This window comes from Gavialis gangeticus, unplaced genomic scaffold, assembly GCF_001723915.1.
Source record: "Gavialis gangeticus isolate Ggan-Ray unplaced genomic scaffold, GavGan_comp1, whole genome shotgun sequence".
Taxonomy (NCBI): domain Eukaryota; kingdom Metazoa; phylum Chordata; order Crocodylia; family Gavialidae; genus Gavialis; species Gavialis gangeticus.
In genome coordinates, this window is record NW_017729028.1 from 417,698 (window position 1) to 435,268 (window position 17,571).

Below are 17,571 nucleotides of genomic sequence, written 5' to 3' on the forward strand. Positions count from 1 at the left end.
CACATACATACACACGCATACATCTCATCGCACACCCACCCCCAACCACACCCCATCACACCCTTACCCACACCTCACCACACACACATCCACACCCACACCCCACCATATACACCCCCCAAACAACCTAATTTGAAGCAGGGCAAAAATTATCAAAAGCACCAAAAGTCAACAGGACTTGATTCTTAAATGACTTAAGTATTTTTTGAGAATTTTATCCACAGCTACCATAAAGTTCATTTCCACTATCCAAAATACTCACTTCAACTTCCAGGTGTCTGCAGGAACGGGACATTGACTCTTCCTTAGTTTGAAACTTATTACTACTATAAATGCTGTCAAGACCAAGCTAGAAATGCACCTCAATATTCTAGGCACAGGAGATTCAGCCCAGTGGTGAAAACAAAGATATCAGACTTCTACATCTTGCAGACCTAGCTAGTCATTCCTTGGGGCCTAGCATACAATGTTTCTTCTGAAAAGCTGTTTAGCTGCTCTGATAATATGATGTATATCAGATGCCATTTGCTCTCCCAAAATGTAAGAGCGGCTTATCTCTTGAATGTAAGTTGGCCAGGGTAGATTTCCTCTATCAATAGCTGTTATTCTGTAAGCACTTACTTTAAGCAGCAATTTTTAAAACTATTCAATTTTCATCTTAAAGAGCTGCTCTAAGCTTTCTATATTAGGTTATATCTTAAAATACTATTTTAGAACTTACTGGGGGTCCCTTTAGCTGTGAAGTCATTTCTCCTTTTTCACAGTGGTGGGAGCAGTTTAGTTACTTAGCAGCCACTTTTCCAAGTTTACAAAAATGGAAATGAGAAACACCCATTCTGTATTTATCAACATTTTTTAAAGTGACCCAGTGAGATGACTAGTATTGCTTTTCTCCATCAACTGAAATTTCATTGTGGTGGACAGAAGTTTTTGTAAGGCACAATTATATGTTGAAAGATCTAAAGCAGAAAAGTGTCTCACATGTTCAAGTACAAGATGCTATGCCATTTTATATAAGATTCAGTTTATTTGGGATTGGCTGAGGAATGGTGGAAATACTACTGTTGGCTTGCATCAACGTAAAAAATCCTCAAACAGGATCACTTTAAAAACCTAACTCATAGATCTTAACTACTCATGGAAGATAATAAATTAGTTTTCAGCTCAAACTGTTACCTTTTCTCAGCAACTGTATCTTCCCTGTTGCCCTTAACAATTCTATTTTTAAAATTTTGAAGGAAGGCTGGAATTAGGTATTTCTTAAGTCTTTGGAGCAGAAGGACTAATTCAGACTATTATTAATCTCTCTTTACACTTCTTATGTATTTATCTATGGCTCTGTCACTTTATTAATTCAGGTATTTGAAACCAAAATGGAATTATCATAGCCTCCTGTAGAAGTAATTTTAGATATGCCTAGTTAAATCCAAGATTTAATTTCCCTTTTATACAAAAGAGCTTAACCCTTCCCCACCATCCCCCGACCCTCAGTACTCTGTCTGGTAAGACAACTAAAAAGGCCTGGGATTGATTAGTGTCAATCCATCATGTGAGATGGGATAAAACTCTATTGTAGGCCACAATGTCTTTTAAGCAAATAATCAGCAGCAACAGAATTAGACGAGGCTCCATATAAAAAGTAGCCTCAGCAACACAGAAGCCCAGGTTCTTACAGCTAATTTTTTAATGGATATATTGACAAAAGATCATAAGACTGTACATTTCTTGTAGAATAATACATTCTACAAATAATATTCTATACCCATATCATTCAAGCCTACAGTACAGGACTATCTCAGTCCTGTACACTACACCCCTAGATTTTCCATTCTTAGTCCTTTAAGCTGTCTCAACATTTCTCCTCCAGCCAGTCACAAAGCCTTCCTAGACCATGTCTGAACTAAGATTTTTTTTTCCTTACTGGTGTTAGCAGAGGCAGGATAAGAAGGGATAAAGCCAAGGGGGAGCATGGCTGCCTCCACCCCTCCCCACTTTATTGATTTCACCATCAAGGATGTGGATAAATATAGGTCCCACTCATTTTAAAAAGGAGAGGGCGCTCCTGCTCCAGAGCACACATCAACTGTTATGCTGTAACTTCTATGTCTGTATCATCCTGCAGTACAGGGGTGGACAAAATACAGCCCAGGAGCCAATCCGGCTCACCAAATGATTCTATCCAGCCCATGGCTGCCCCTCTGAAGGAGAATTGTACTTGGCCCACAGCTGCTCTGACTTTTGGCACCTCTCCCCTTCTCCCTTCCCCAGGCCCTAACCACCCGCAGCAGCAGCCACTCCCCTCCCTTCCCCACCCTGTCCCTCTTCCCAGCCCCATAGCACATGCTCCAAGGCAGAAGGTGCTGAGTTTCTGACCAGGCTTCTGCCCAGCAAGGCTGTCAGCACACAGCTCCACCCTGCGGCCATTTGCAGAGCAGACAGTGCAGCCCCAGTGAGCTGAATCTCAGGAAAGGTTCTCCCCATGGGAGGGGGAGAAGGTGCACAGGGAAAAGGGCCAGGAGCCACAGGTTCTCTAGGCTCTGCTGGGCTAGGGCCTGGTAGGGGCATGAACACTAATGTGGTGCCACACTGTGTTCCCATGCAGTTTTAGGCTGCACCATGTGGGCACAGCTAGAGCAGCTGGCACAGTTCCTGCCCGTCTCGAAGTCCCTGGTACCTGCTCCTGGCACCCTTCTCCCTCCCTCGTCCACCCCAAGTCCCCACACGTGGCCAGGCCAAGCTGATGCTGCACTGTGTTCCCATGGGCCGGCTTGGGCCATGTGGGCACAGCTGGCATAGCTCCTGCCTGACCCAGCCATGTGCCAAGGACTTGGGGCAGGGAAGTGAACACATGGAGAAGTGGGGAAACAAAGGTTAGGTTCCCCTAACCCAGGGGTGGGCAATTTTTTGGCCCAGAGGGCCACTTAGAGAGTTTTGGTAAGCTGTTGCAGGAGCAAAGGGGGGGGGAATACTGACGTGCCCATGACAGCTCACCAAAACTCCATAAGTAGCCCTCAGGCCTGCTGTAGTGCTATATCGCCCTACTTTGACCCTGAATGAAGCAAGGTTAAAGCTGAACCAGCTTTGTTACTTTTATATTGTTAGGGAATTATGTAGTTGGAAGTCATGCGCCATTTTTCTTTTAAATGGACACAACAGACAACTCTCTCATGAGGCACACTCAAGAGCCACTCTCCTGCACACTTTGAGGAATTTGCAGAAGAGAGTCTCTTTGTGAATCCTAAAATCTATGATGCTCTTATCTTTGAAGGTGCTGAGAGAATGTTCGGTGAAGATTTGCCTCGTTCACTCTTCACCCTACATGACCTACATTAATTCATTCATTCTGCACACTTTTCACTACACAGCTAAGTTAGCTAAGTGCACACGTACAACCTAGCCTTCTTTAACTGCATATGTTAGAAATGGAGTGAGAAAACTCAGTGCAAAATGTACTTGCATGCACAGCGTGCAATTTTCAATGGGTCACGATTCGGTCAAATCAATACCAATTTTCACTGGAGCACTCAAAGCACTTCTCAATGAGGGCTATTTCCATGCCAATTTTCAGCTTTCCACCACCAGCTGCTTCAACGCAAAAGCGGCTGAAAAAGAAGTTGCAAGAATGAGAGTTGTAAACAGGTGAAATCTCCTGTTTTTCCTCCCCCACATAGTTATCTGGTAGGGTACTGATGGTTAAACTGCATTTGCTCCCATCCAAGTTATTCACCTTTGACAAGAAACCAAGGCTGAAATTCAGTCTAAAAGGTGACAAAAGAAGAACACATCACCTTCACCTCAAAGCTCTGGTATAGGTCCTGCTTTATATAATTAGATTAAATACATGAGGAATATCAATTCACTTTACCATTCACTGTCTGGAATACATGATGCCATATATCAGGGGTATCAAACATGCAGTCCGCTGAAGGTAGGTCATCCAACACACAAGGCTTTTCATTGCAACTGCCAGAGCCACTGTGGCTAGGGACAGAAAGGACACAAACTGGCTTAAATGATCAGGAACTGGTTTAAACCTGTAGCAGAACAGAAGCCCAGTGCACATAAACCAGTCTCAAAATGGCTGGAACTGGTTTAAGATAAACCTGGTTGAATGCAGTATCAGATTCAACTGATTTGTATCAAACCAGTTTATGAAACTTCTGTCCCAGACCCCTTCCAGGTTCAGGTTAAATCGCAGTCCCCGAGCATCCCAGGATGTTTTGCAGCCCTGGACTGGGCTGGCCCGCCACTCTGCTCCCTAGTTGGAGCAGTGAGGGCTGGCTGACAAGGCAAGGGGAGAGGAAGGGGGAGCAGGCCCAGCTGGGGATGCAGTCCAGTCTGCAAGGGGAGGGGGGCAACTGCCCACAGGCAAACCCTAGCTGGGGTCTGGGGCCAGGGAACGGGGTTAAACACTCCTGCCCCTGATCAATGTCATTTGTCCAATGAATGTCTGTACTTAGCACCTAGTGGGCTAATGGAGCTGCTGGTTGAGGTAAGTTTTTTCTGACACGGCCAACAAAAATCAGATGGCTGTGGGGATGGGTAAGAGTAGTGTTAGCCTTTTGGGTGCTTGCAAGGAAACTCCAAACTGATTGGAATTTGCCACATCTGCCATACATGTTTCTTTACAACTCTGTACAAGCATAAAGGATTTGCCAGAAAAAGAAATGCCTGTAAATTTAGCAAGGCAGACTACCAATTTCAGACACAATGTTTTTGGTCAGGTCAGTATGTCACTATCACCGTTGTGAAAAGTACCATGGGATATTTATAGATTCACAGAGTTTAAGGCCAGAAGAGGTCTAACATGGAAAACAAAGGCCAAATAGACTTTCACCCAGTAATTTCACCATTAAGGGAATTGGTCTTCCCTAATACATGAACCCAGTCCAATTTCTTGGTGTACGAACTGGACATCAGTGGCTGTAAAAACAGCCAGTAGTAATCCCTTGGGTTTTCTCCCCCCACCCCCTGCTCCCATAGTACATCCTAGAAAAGTACTTTGCTTTCATGAGGTATCATTATGTATTTGTAGACCTTGTGGAGGAAAAATGTAAAAAGTAGTTCACCCTCCTCGATAAACACCTTTAAAAAGGAGAATGCATATAATTTAATTAAAAATATTGAAGACTTATTTGATATTTGGGAGCCCAACATAATAAATCAGAACAGAACTACTGGAAGTTGTAGTCTACTATATCAGTGTAAATGATAACTATACTAAATTAGAGTCACATTTGTTTTTACATTACTGAGGACAAAAAAACTATACTGGTTATATTTACTATGTTAGAGCTGTAGGTGACTTTATCAAACTGTTTCATTCACGCTTTCAGTCTTCTCTCACACCAAGTCTATTGGGGGCAGGGGGAGGGCAGAGGGGAGAAGAGAAGGGAGAAGAGTAACAGCTAGAAGCAGGAATAAAATAGTTAGAACTTGATAATTTATGGGCTCTAAACAAAGAGTATACAGGAATTATGGGGCTAATCCCATAATTCAGGTACTACTGAAATGAGAAGGACTTGGGGGGGGGGGTCAAATAACAAACTATCAAAAACAGAACTACGAACAAACCCCACAAATGCCACAAAACTTTGGTACACTGTTGGCCATTGACATTTTGCTTCCAATCCCAGCACAGAAGCCTAGGTTTGAATGAGTATACAAGACTCAATGATTCCCTTACCCTGAAAGATTATCTGTCCAGATCAGGGTTTGTACATGGAGAATATTCAGGTTTCATTTGTATACTGGGACATATGTAAGAAAATGTGCACAGCTAATTTTCATGCTTTGCCAGCTCTAAATCCAACAAAAGGAATTTGTTCTCCAGGACTAAATCTAGCATCTGTCACAAGCAGTGTATTCATTTAAAAAATGAAGAGAAAGACATATGAAAAAGAGTTTACCCAGGGTTTTTTCAAGAAGCAATTTCTAGTCTGGGGTACATTTTAATTAATAGCCAAATTTAAAATAGTGTTTTAAAAATTTAAACTCTGACAAAAGGTTTAATGAAAGAGGTGCCAGTAGGCACTGTAGTACAATCGAAAAGGAAAGACCTAGAAATAATTTAAATATGCATACAAGAGGGTATTACAAGAGGAAGAGACTCAACTGGATTTAGATCACAATTATGGAGGGACTCATCAGCCAGCATTACAACTCACAGCTGTTCAATCATCCACCTTTTATTCTTCTGGCGCCACTTGCTGAATAAAATCCACATTGCCACAGAAGCATGCTCTGACATGCACATCAGTTACAGCCTTGACTTCTACCATGATCTTAAGGCATTTAAATATACAGACCAGTTCTGTCCTCTCAGTCCCCTCTAATTACGTCACTTTACACAACTGTAGATTAAAACCCCGGCCCCAAAACTGACATCATTCTTTGCTAAACATATATGACAAACTGTCTAACATCACTTCCCTTTTTCCATGAAATTACACTGAAGACAGCTATTTCTTTTGTTTCAAATCCTTAAAAAGAAAATATTTTATATCTGTTGATTACTGAGATTTTTAAATTACTTTTGCCTATTTAATAATCACATACATCTAACATGTATAAGAGTGGTAGCTCTCAGTCTAGTCTTCCCTGTCATTTCATTTCATTCCCCTGTGTTTAACCTTGAAACCCAATTGACAATGCTTCCTACATCACTGCCTGCAGATATTCACACTGAAGCTGAAGGAGCTGAAGTTTCAGTGCCTGACAGGGTTTGCTCTTTGATCAGCTCAGGTGGTGCAGAGCCAGCTGGCTGCAGTTATTCTGTTGCCCAGGGAACAACAACTGAAGTGTATGCTTCCTAAATCTGCACAGGAGGCACTTCTGCACCATTGCCACAGCAGCTCTTGCTGTGCGAAGCTGAAGTGGTGTAGCTGCTATAGCTACAGCCCAGCTGGTGCCCATTAATGCTCTCAGTATGACAGGAACAAGCAGCTAGTTTTCAGAAGCCTCATTCTTGCCATTGATAAACAGAGACTTATCACTCTCCCTTATTAATGAACAAACACCCTTCACCATTTGAAGAAAACAGAGGAATTGAAAGGAAGTAATGATTTCAGCTATGCTTTATTTTAAACAATAGCTGTCGCCTCTCTAGTTTGTTCAAAGGAAAATAAACCACATTGAATCTAAAAGGCAATGCATTCTTTTGCAATCAAGGTATAACATATTTCTTTTCTTAATACTACATTAATCATTCAAAATCCTTTGTCTATTTAAAACACAGATTCCAAAGCCTTGAAGTTTTTACTGCTGCATGTTATGCATCTAAAATGCCCTACAGTCAGCACAATGAAACTTATCCTTTGCAAACAATGGTTTAGATTCTTCCCCACACCTCCCACCCCACCCCAAATTTAAAAACCAAAAGAATGCCTTTTGAAGATATAAATATAGAAGGAATGAAAAAGTATAGTACAGCGGCTCTATTTCCTGATGGAAGTGTGAGTAAGCAGGTCCAACAGCAAACACGGTTGGGAAGTGAACAGTTTCCATCTATAGTACAATCCAACCCAAACATATGCCCATACACAGGTCATTCTCCATGATTATAGCAGCTGGTCTCACTACTCAACATGTGGCAGGAACTGCATAAATTGCAGACTTCTCACCATTAACATAAGATCATAGGTAACCACTGCTAACAATAAATTCACAATTACAGCACACGAACATTGCAGGTTTGGGTTTTTTGTTTGTTTAGGGGTTTTTGTTTTTTTTTACACATCCATATTCAAAGAACAAATAAAGAAAAAAGAAAAGCACAACATGCACATTTTGGACACAGATCATGATCTAAGCAGAGTCGCCAAAAGGACACTGGGGTATGACGCGAGGGAGAGACAGATGCAATAGTCACATTACAGAGGGATGATGACAGCACCAGCAAAAACCAGGCAGCCAGCTGGCTGAGTACTGGAGAGGACATAAGTTACAGCAGCCCGCAGAACATGAATTTTCCGATCCAGTTCAACAGTTTTTCAGTGGCGGCACATAATTTCTATTTGAGCCAGTGCCCCAACATGTCCACTTTTCTTTGTGATCTCTCCTGTTTTGGAAATCTACAGGTTCTAGTGAGGACATATATACACATTTTATGGTTTGCATTTTTGAAACTGTCATACAGAGCCAGCCACAACTGAGTAATAGCAGCCAATTTCTGCTCTTTCTAAATTTCACAGCATGGATCTTAGGGCAGAATTTGGATACAACACAGTAAAAAAAAAAAAAAAAACTAGTTCAAATCTCAGGCAGGTTTTCTTGCTGATTACCTACATTGACTAGATCAAAAAGTCACCATAATGCACCAGCATCCATCTAGTTTATCACACACAGAGAGAGCAACATTTCAAGGCAATTCACAACTGCAGAGCAGGAAAGGCTAGCTGCATCTACACCTTGTTTATTTTTTTAAAGTTTCCCTACCACTGCTACTACCCAGTGGAGCTCTGACAGTAGCTGTAATAGTGCAAGCCCTACCACAGGCAAGGTACCAACTGGCCACAGGTATTTTATAACATTATATTGTCCAAACCTGAACCAAAGTATACACGGTATGACAGAAAACAAATGAGCTAGATCCACGTTTGGGATCCTACCATTGCTGGTACAAGTGCAGCTAAATCAATGTTAGACCATGAACAGATGTACATTCGAATCACTGCAAATTCTAGACCGCTTCACTTTGACATACTTGAGTGCTTTGCACACATGCAACCCTTCCCCAGCCCCCACTACACACACACAGAGCACTTAAAAATGCCTGTGAAGGCATGCAGCAACATAGCTCTCCAGGACCGGAAAGAGGAATCTCTGCATGCCTCTCAGACCCTGAGAGTGTCTGAAGAGAGCCAGGAGAGCACTCATTAGCCACCTGGCCTACTCCCCCATGGGACAGGGTGGGGAGTGCAGTAGTGTGCACACTGGCATTTCAGGAAGCATTTCAAAATGAAGCACTGCAAAGGCTGCTGTCAGATGTTAAGGCAGTCTCACGACTGAGGCGTAAGGAATTTTATGCCCCTTTCCCCAAACTGTGCATAGCAGGTCATGAGATTCTGAGAACGGGGCATAAAATTCCTCACACCCCAGCTACGCCACTGCCAGATGCCAGTTCACTCGATAGATTGTAAAAATATACCTCAACTAGGCAATTCTTACTATATTCCATCATGAATGTTTTGCTACTTGGAGCTACCAATAAAAAGTTTTGGACCTTTAAAATGAATATAAATATTATATTTAACAGGTGTTATGTTAAAAATCACAATTATAAACATTTTTTTTACTTTAAAAAGGCAGTTTTTTCCCCTGATTGTTAACCCCACATTGGATTTTTGCACTTAGCAGATTTTCTCTGACAGAGGAGCCCAGATGTGGAACCATCATTGTAAATATACACAATACTTTCCTTCATCAGGGAAATACGTTGTTGAGCTGAGAACTCAATTCTCAAGTCATTATTATGCTCAGATCTCTGCAGAAGTGGACAGCTTAGGTAACTATCAGTCAGTCAAATCAGGCTCAAATCAAGAAGAAAGAACAATTCAGGAGAAAAAAGATAATATTTATTATGAACAAACAGAAATTGAACATACAAATGTTTTATTATTGTCCATATCAAGTGGAAAGGGTGATAGTGCTGTGTCAAGAAAGCCTTTTGCTACTATTGGAAGAAAAACATGAGATAAATGTTGTGAGTTGGAATGAATAACCAATACTTCTTGATATCAACAGCGATAAAACCAAAAAACCAAAAGATGAGAAAAGGAGGATAAACAATCGTTTGCTGGGATGATCTAGTTGGGGATGGTCCTGCTTTGAACAGGGGGTTGGACTAGATGACCTCCCAAGGTCCCTCCCAACCCTAACTTTCTGTGATACTATAAACATTGCCTGTTGCTAGTTAGAAACCATTCATAATTTACAGTGTAAAATCTTATAACCTAGCAGAAAGGCGCTAAACTTTATAATGAAAGTATTAATAATTTGCACTGTAGCAATGCCCAATGGCAACAAGTGCTAGCCTTTGTAAAACCAGATCCTTTAAAGAATTTACAATTTAAGCAGAGAAGACACATAGCATATACGCATAATTTTGTTTTCTTTTTAATCTCAACACATCTCCCTTAGCCAGCCTGTTTCTCATCCCAGATACTTGACCCACCGTCTTCCACTGTTGCTAGCTTTTAATCTATTTTGAATAAGCTTGGGAACAATGTAAAAAAAATGAATCCAATATTAAAATAAATGAGAGACCTACTGCTTTCTTTGCACAGAGCACACAACTGTGCAAGCGAGACAAGGACAAAGAGTCTGGTTTCCAGACTTATAATTAGACCCAATCAGAGATGGGTCATAGAATCATAAAAAATTAGGGTTGGAAGGGACCTCAGGAGGTCATAGTCCAACCCCCTGCTCAGAACAGCACAAGACCCAACTAGATCATCCTAGACAAAGCTTTGTCTAACTGGGTCTTAAAAGCCTCCAAGGATGGAGATTTCACAGCCTCTCTGGGTAACCTGTTACAGTGCTTCACCACCCTCCTAAACCTCTGTGGCATCCCCAGCTAGCGTTGTGTGTTCCCACTCCATGGTCTGGATCCCCAACTCTCCTGCCATGACTTGATGGAATTTTAAAAGAGGGGTTCAGTGGTGTTCCTTCCCCTGGACCCAAGGACGGGATACTCATGGGTTTGCCATGGCTGTTCTCGGGGCTCCGCCTCCCCTACACCCCATCCACTCGCCAGCCATGTAGAACTTTGTGCCGCTGCACCAACTCAGGGTTCCGACTCATGCATTGCCCTGAGGGACATCTGCCTCCTCAGCTGTGGATGAGACATCAGCTTAGACAATCAGCCTGACCACCCTGATCCCTATGCTGACCCTGAGGCCTCAAATGCTGGCTTCAGTGCCGAGTTATATAAAGCCACTGCCCTCGCCCCTTTGCCATGGGACAGAGTCATGAAGCCTGTTGCTGCCGAGTCTAAGAAGCGTGCCCGGCATCTTGCCAGCAGGCTCCCCCCCTGCCTGGCTTCCACTGAGGTTTTTAAATCTCCCGTGACAGCAGCCCCATATGACGTCATCCAGCTGGCCGCCACTCAGCTTGATTGACAGCCGCTTGAAGACCTGGCGCAATGCTGGCTCACGCCACTCTTTCTTTGCCCTGGCATTCCTAGAAGGTAAGTGGGTTTTTTTGTTTTGTTTTTTGTAGCATCAGTTATTAAACCGAGTAATATAGTCCAAAACCCCTAACCTATTAGTAAAGTTTCTAGTTTCTTTTTAACTGGAGAAAAATTCATGCTGTAGTATGTCATGAAGCACCACATTATCTGAACCCACTTTTCAAAAACCTAGATCTACCCATAGACTCAATGTTTGAGTTCTACATGATTCCAAGCCAGCTGGGTTTTGGTAGAGTCTGTCTTGGACATAACTCCATACTCCAATTGCCCTAGACACTAAACTCTGTGCCTGTTGGGGTGTGTCTATACGATCATTAAAGCACCATAATTATGGCGTATTAAGGCTACTACCTGTGCTAACTTAATGTGTCATAATTGGCGCTATGCACATTAGTGCAGATGAATGTTTTTGTGTGATGCTTAATGCCCACTGGACTAATGTACTGCGCACTAGCATGTTTTTTGCCAGGCACACATGTGCAGAATTAGTCCAATGGACATTAAGCATCTCGTGCAGATGTGCCCTTGAAGTTCCTGATTACTTCTGCAGAGACTATTACCAATAGGCACTGATTTATAGTTGAATTCTTCAAGGACCCTGTAGCAGAAAAAGCAGATTTTGTTCACAATTCCTAAAGCCTTAGTAATTTTCACACTCAACAGCATATGTGAGCTACAGTTCAAGTAATCCAATAAAACCATACATGCTCGCCCTCAAGTCTATGGTTAAATCCTTCTTTGGCCCCTAGGTCCAGTTCATGTGGTAGGCATGCCAGAACGTTTACCAATCCTTCTACTCCCCGGCCTCATATAAGGGGATAAGGCATTGCAGGACCTACTGGTGTCAAATTAGTAAAAACCATTTTCTCTTAATCTTGTCATTCTTAGGGAAGAGCCACTGTCTCCCAAACAGAGAGTCATTCTTAGCTGATAGTCTCTTGATATTGTAATTGTTTAGGCTCTATACATATTTTTGTAAGTGTTCCAATAATGGACTGGGCCAGGTATTGTACAAAACTAAAAAGATCCCAGACTGTGAAGGGCAGTAAACTGAATACAAGTATACTATATCTTATGTGAGAGACAGGAACTAGTGAAAGGATGCACAAGAGGGGAGCGTGACCAATGATGAACTAAGAAAACCGTATTTACAGAAGCATCCTGAATTGATATGAGCTCAGCAGGGCAAGATAATTTGTAAAGGTTAGAAAGAAGGAAGTTGTAATGATTGAAATAGCTGTCAAGAACTTTAAAAGGGTTTTAGTTATGTGACTAGAAGTGTTAGAGAGATTATGTAGAGTGAGTCCATAAGACTTAAATATAGCCTGAAAGAGAGGCCTGAGTTTAACTGACACCAGCCTTAAAAGTCTAAGAGACATGAAGAATGATTTCAACAACAGAGAAAAAGATAGCAGAAAAGCCCAAGGGGAAGAAGTGAAATTAAAAGTTGCAAACTCAAGCACTTAAAAGGTGGGGAATGTGAGAATGAAAGATGCTTATAAACTTTATATTCCTTTGGTATGCTTTTTGTATATAACAGAGAACATAAACAGAGAGCTATAAAGCACAGAGACAGTCACTTAATTTTCCAAAAAACCTTTTATCCAGTTATACATTTATTCTTTCTGTGTACTACAGGATAGCCCAGGAAAAGCAACAGATCTAATTCTATAGTCTAGTTCTATAATCCAAGTTTATTTCTTAAACTTAATATAATGGTTTTAGTAATGATAAAAAATAAATAAATAAAAAATAATAATAATAAAAAAAAAAAAATCACCAAATACATACAAAGGTAACAAATGCTTGCATAACAATGCCACAGTATTGTCAGTATTGTCCAATTCAGGAATGGTTATGAATTACATTTTTATGATATGTGAAACAAGTCTCAGATTTGTTACGACACTATACTTCAGTCATTATTTAAAAATATCAGAACAACATAAAAAATTGCTAGGGTTGCAAAACCTTAGATTAGCCACTCTGGCGGAACAGCATGTGTCAAGCTTTAAAAAAAGTCCCTTTCACACACAGACACACACACACACACACCCACACCCCCTTTCCCATCCCTCAGAAAAAAATTATTTGCAGATAAGAATTATAATGCCAACTTGCCCACCTGAGCTGTGCATTCCCACCACCCTACTGGGTGCAGGCCTCAGGCTCCATGCTCCCGCCAGCCCCACACTCTGCGCTCCCCGCCAGCTGCAGCTTTCCTACCTGCTGCCCAGAACAAGTGCTGCAGCAAGGACATGAGAAGGAGCTGCTGGAAGCTGGGGAAGACAAGCAGGTCCTCCAGTGGCTGCAGCAGTGGCAGCAGCAGTGCTGCCCACTAAGCTGTGCATGCTGTGGCTGGGGCTAGGGTCCTCCCACATGAGGTGGGAGTGAGGTGTACGGGCTGGATGGGATACAATTAATTGGTGGGCGCTCGTGGGCTGGATGAAAATCTTCTGGTGGGCCGAATCCAGCCTGCAGGCTGTATTTTGTACGTCCCTTTTCTAAATATACCCTGCTAACATACTCTCTCTTAAGCATTTGCCACTGTTTAAGACAGGATAGGGGGTTAGATCAACAATTGGTCTAACCCAGCATGGCATTCTTATGTTCTTACACCAGCACGTAATGTGCTTGCATCAGAGAAGAATCAGGCTCCCAGACTTCAGCTTCTTCTGGAACTGTACAGACCAAGCTAGGAAGACAGAAAAGTGTATGCAGTTCTGCACTCACGTATGCAGCTTTTAGGGTTCATCCAGCTCAACAGCATGTAGCACTCTGAAAACAATTACTACATTTCCATCTAATACCATCATTTGCCTGTTTCTTCAGGTCTCAAGGGTTCTCTCTTACAGTGAGTGCTTTTCACCATGAAAAAAGGATAAGACAATGGACAATTGTTGAAACTAGTGTAAATTACTGAAAAATGTGGTAAACTGCAAGTCAGTTCTAAGACTTAAGTACTGCCCTGGTCAGTACCCTCCATGCTATGCTTAGAGTCTGCCAAGCTCAGAATATAGAAACTGACGTGAGCACCCAGTTATTGCAGGATGCAAGAAACAATTGTTAAAAAAAAAAAAAGACCACCACAAATTAGGGCTTAATTTAAGATACCAACTCTTAAAAGAATGTGTTTTCTTTTTTCAAAATCAACCAATTTAAAGTGTGCAGTTTTGAAAATCTATGTAAAGGTTTACATGCATCATAATTTCCTACAATTATTTGAAGAAAAAATAAAAATATTTATTGCCAATATTTTAAGTCAAATTATGACACTGGTAAAAGATCCCTGACTAAGCATGTAGAACCAGAGATTGTTGAAATATAAAAAACTTAAAAGAGCAGTAGCTTCCTCCTCCAAGCACAGAAAATATTTTTTTCAGAAAAGTTTATTCAGTGACTGACATTTTTACTTAAAAAGTTAAGAAAGAGTGGAAAATAGAGGGAAGATTGTTTATCCTTTTTAGTCTAGAAATAAAAAATGGGTGAGAGCATTTTTAGAACTAGTATATATCATCCTATCGGTAGTTACGTCTTCCTCTGTTTTCTAGATAAAATCACAATACACGTTTATTTTTTGTACATCAAGGACATTTAAAGGTAGTTTTATATAATGAACAAATTTCTATTTCAGTGGCAAGAATTCTTGTGGGAGATATCTTTTATTGGACAAACTACATGGTTTGCACAAATACAATTTAGGTATCACAGTATCCTTCCTCAAACCTCTGGAAGCGAAGCAGACAAGCAGAGCCAAGTAGCAGATGTAACAAAAGCTTGTCTACAACTCCATCTGTAAATAAAAACAGGATATAAGAGAAATTATCATGTAGCAGACAGGCAGGAGAGATACAGTACAAACCTGATAAAGGACGTACAAGATTGTTTAAGAGGGTTGTTATAACCTGTGAAATACAGAGGTTAGCAAGCACCAGGTAGATTATAATGAACCATGAAGTCATTATCTATATTAAGTCCCTGGTTCTTAGTATCCAATAGGCTACTAAGCCCCTGGTGCTGCTACGTAGTTCTGCTATGACTGCTTCTTTCCCAGGGGCCAGAGGAAGGGTGATACCTGAAAGCTTGCAAATGTCTATCCCAACCATGCAGTTTGTTCAATAAAAGATATTACCCACAAGAATTCGTGCCATGCCCATATTTCCTGGACCATCATGACAACAACATCACCTCAACATGACCAAAACAGGTTTCTGCATTTTAACTGGATTCCAATTTCCATGCAAGTAGAATTTAATACAAGTAAAATATAATTTAAAAAATGATTCTTTACCATCTTCTAAAATTAAAAAAATTGAACCTAAATAAAGATATGATTAGCTACACAACTACTTACAGAAATAGTGCATCCTCCCATTTAGTAAAAAAGTGCAGAATTTAATAGTTTACAGGCTCTGTTTGCAAAAGAATATGTTTTAATAACTTATAATAATGCAAATCCTTTTTAGTTATTTTCTCTTTAGCAGGAAATTCGGGGAGAAGGGGAGGAACCTAATAAAAGGTCAAATGCAAACACAATAAAAATGATTATTTCGAGCAAAATTTCCTGCTTCAAGGTTTAAGTTGGTGATCAATGCCCTAGTCCACTGCAATATCTGGGGTTTTCAACCTTTTTTTTTTTTTTTTTAAATAAGTGTACCCCTGCCAGCCCCCTTTTCAGTAACTGTACCTCTAAGGGGGGGAGGGAGGGTGGCAAGCAGCCAGATGCCAAGCAGGGGCGGGGGTGACGAGCAGCTGGATGCCAAGTGTGTGTGTGGGGGGGGGGGAAGGAACCACACCCCCCAGTTAACAACCCCTCCCTGTCTTAAGTTACACTCTTGTTTCATGAACCCTTCTTTCCCTGAGTTCCCAAATAACCATTTATCTGTAATTTTATTTGCATACTGTATAAACTTCTGAATGATCTGGCTTTCTTTCTACAGAGAAACATAAATTATATATGAGTCAGGACCATTAGGTCATCACGTGTGCATCACTTCTAATGCCGCTTTATGATATTTTATGTTTTCTTGCAAAGCCCCATTTCCTGTATTCATGCAATTACATGAGAATCACAACTTTCATTTTCTAAAAGATGTTTCAGCGTTAATGGTTAGTGGGGAAAAGCTTGCAAATGTGAAACAGAATGAACCCGAAACCTCAGAAACCAAAAGGCAGGTTTTAAAAATCCTCATATAAAACAGACTGATAAAAATCTCTCTCAAGATTTTTGGGTTTGATTCATGATTTTTTAAATGATTAAGGTATCAACAATTTGCTTTCAAGCCATCTTATTATGTACACTATGTACGATAATTAAATCTGGGTTTCATCACCATTTCTGTTGGAAGATTTCTTCAAACTTAATAAGGAATACTTTAAAATGTTGTCTAATCAGACTAGGTAATTCTTCCCCTAATCCATGCTCATTCTCTAAATGTTGTGTTGGTGCCAATATGTCAGTCCCCAAAGAAGTGATTCTCTACTAGGCTGCTGCTTGGAATGCCTGGAGATCCTTTGTGATACCACAATGCTAGCACTGCTAGGCATTCAAACATGATTCATAAGATGAACCCAGCGATTTCAACAGTAATGTTTAAAACACTCTGACCAGCTGGTCTTTCTGAATTCTTTGCAACATAAGTGCTCTATTTTTCTGTAGTCAAAAAAGAGTGAAAAATACAAATGGGCATTTTCTGAGGAGTGTCTTGTGTTTAAAAAAGGTTGAGAACCACTGTACCAAAGACTTAGCAGATGGTAAATGCTGTCATCTTCTTCTTCTCCTCATGTCCTGTCTGAGATTGTTGATGACACATAATTAGCAGAATTCAGATTCATTAAAATCCGACAGGTCCGCACTGTGAGCGCTTCTGCTATGGCCGTTATGCAATAACTTTTTTAGAGGATTTTGCTTGTTTACAAACAATACAGTAGTTAACTCAAATCCAAGATGACTTTGAATTTATGACAAGCCCATATCATTTCCCACGTATAAAATCTAATTAGTGGAGGGGTGGCTTAAATCTGTCCCCCACTTCTGTGGCAGCAAAAGCAGCATTGGGAGTGGGGGGAGGGAGGGCTAGAACACTCCCTTGCATCCCTGCCTGCTCCCCTTGCTCTCTATCCTTTCTGCCACGTGCTTGCCCTGATGCTGCTCCCCACCATGCCTGTGCTTACCTCCTATGCCTTTGCCTGCCTCCCACCCCATCCTCCACTGCTTATCTTCTGCTGTTGCTCTGCCCTAGCTCCAGGGCAGCAGCAACAGCCCCATACCTGCCTGGCCCCTGCCTGGTTAGGGAAGAAGTGGCAGCAGCTCCTAGCCGGCCAGGTCCAGTGCTGCTCCATCCAACCTAGAGCAAAAGGTAAGGAGTGGTGAAGAGGCA

The 17,571-nt window shown here is 41.3% G+C and overlaps 1 protein-coding gene across 3 annotated transcripts in view; it reads right to left on the reverse strand.

Moving 5' to 3' along the window:
• Window positions 1-17,571, reverse strand: part of TSSC1 (tumor suppressing subtransferable candidate 1) — a 231,770-nt gene that overhangs the window by 131,987 nt on the left and 82,212 nt on the right. Inside the window, exon 1 of one of the 3 annotated variants that reach the window (XM_019520706.1) lies at window positions 1,567-1,576. The exons of the other annotated variants lie outside the window; for them this stretch is intronic. The gene's annotated coding sequence lies outside the window, so the exon portion shown is untranslated. Of the gene's footprint in view, window positions 1-1,566; window positions 1,577-17,571 lie in introns of those variants that run through there. 3 annotated transcript variants of the gene reach the window in all.